This window comes from Phoca vitulina, unplaced genomic scaffold (genome assembly GCF_004348235.1).
Source record: "Phoca vitulina isolate PV1807 unplaced genomic scaffold, GSC_HSeal_1.0 scaffold130, whole genome shotgun sequence".
NCBI lineage: Eukaryota > Metazoa > Chordata > Mammalia > Carnivora > Phocidae > Phoca > Phoca vitulina.
Genome location: NW_022589833.1, coordinates 315714 through 317803, shown reverse-complemented (window position 1 = coordinate 317803; position 2090 = coordinate 315714). Strand labels below are relative to the sequence as shown.

Genomic DNA, 2090 nt, shown 5'->3' with positions numbered 1-2090 from the left:
ATGCTAGTTGCCCAATTTTCACAAGCTGTGAGGAGACATCCTCTCCACTCCACCCCCCATTCTCCACATGTTCCAGCTCCTTCCACAGTGCCTGTTCTGGGGCTGGGAGGATGCTCAGCAGAGAAAGGCCCAGAGCCCTGGCACTCCTCACCCTGGAGTGGGGCTGGGGACTCCTCCTGTTCTCTTGAATCCCTGCCTGGACTTGTGCTTGAAGGTCTGAGAAGCATGTGGAGAACACATGAATTAACTCTGAATTCACAACTTGTGTTTGTGATAAACTGCCATCTCCTGTTGACATTAATCCTTTAGTAAAAAATTGTTTATTGTACTATATTTTATTTGTTTATTAATATGCTGCTTTTAAATCCATAGCATAGGGTACCTATGTTACAAGTTTTATGAAATAGAAATAGAAAATCACAACCAAGGAAAGGAGACATATCAGATATGGGAATCAAAAGGAATAGTTTTTCTTGGTCATTTTGAAACAATGAACAAAGTATATAACTTTCTATTATAAAAGCAGTGCATACTTAGAACATTTGTAAAATATAGAATGCATCAAAAGTAAAAATATTCTGTTGGCCTAAAGTATACTTGTGTTACTTTAGAGAATACAATTCCTTATTTTATTATTATTATTATTTACAGTAGGTATTTTATTGTATGCTGCTGTCATATAATAAATATGTAATTTTATATAAATAAATAATAAAATAATTACCCTTGTGAAATAGAAATTTATGAAAATTCAGAGAGGTAGCTGTTAAGGACTGACAAAAGAAGTTTATATGTATGGCACCTGTTATAGGGATAAGCTTTTGTACAGGCTTCAAATTTAGTTCTCCTTTGAACATTCACAGGTTCATTAAAAGTGGTTTAGAAAACAATCCAAAGATTCGTGGCATTACAAAATGTAACAGGCTTTCTGGGGTCTGAAGGGATTCTTACTTGAAGATACCCCAGTCAGCAGGGAGTCATGTTGAGCCTTCTGCAGACAGAATCGTTTCAAGTCTGTAGCTGCCTAGGAAACCTTCACCCAGTGGAGCTTGGCTTCCAGCAGGAGTTGTTGAAGGACTTTCTTCAGAGTGGCAACACTGGAGGAACCAGATATGACACTCATTAGAGCCAGGCTGGCTTGTGGGTGTGCCGATGGGTTGTGTCTTAGGTCCATGGGGCCAGAATGAGGGGCAGTGCAGCCCATATTTATTATTTTAAAGCCTACCTTTTTTCACTTAACAACATGTTTTTATTTTTCTACACTATGTCTTAATGACTAGTTGTACCTCAGTATAGTGAATCATTTCTCTACTGCTGATAATTTACATTGCCTTTTCCTCTGCTCTTACAAAATTTTTGCGGTAAACACCCTTATACATAAGCTTGTAAATATTGCCAATTGTTTTCTTAGCCTAAATTCCTAGAAGCAGGATCCCTGAATCTCAGCACATTCATCACATTTTGTCCACAGGCAAGGACACAGGCTCTAGAGTCTGACCACTTAGGATTGTCATCCAGCTCTGCCACCAGCCAGCTGACTGGCCTTTGAAGGAAGATCTTGCAGGACCAAGTTTCCTTCCTTGTGAATGTGGATATTAACAGTACCTCCTTTATTGAATTGCTATGACACCCAAGTGGCCTAATACATGGTAAGCCCTTAGATCCTGGCCTGGCCCACAGTGAGTACAAAATTCTTGGCTGTCATCATTATTATTATAGTTATGGGTGCCAACATGTCATCCTGAAAGAGTGTCCCAATTTTAACTCCCACAGGCATTGTATGGGAGCATTCATTTCCACACACCTTTGTCAATGCTAGGTATTACCATTCCTCTTATTATTTCATTGTTTGCCAACCTGATAAGCAAACTTGTTGCTTTTATTTTACTTCTTTGATTACTAGTGATAAACACTTTTTTGATGTCTTAGTATTTATTCATTAGTGAATTACCTATTCATGATTTTTTTTTGTTTTGGCTAAATTGCTCATCTTTTTCTTTATGGATTTCTTTAATATATTAATAATGGATATTACCTTTTGCTGGTCATGTATGTTGTAAATGTATTTTTTCCAAGGTTTTTTTGGTGCT

The 2090-nt window shown here is 37.7% G+C and overlaps 1 pseudogene; it reads right to left on the bottom strand.

The window, feature by feature from the left end:
- Positions 1 to 744: 744 nt before the first annotated feature.
- On the bottom strand, positions 745 to 1465 carry LOC116628811 (annotated as a pseudogene).
- Between the last annotated feature and the right edge of the window lie 625 nt (positions 1466 to 2090).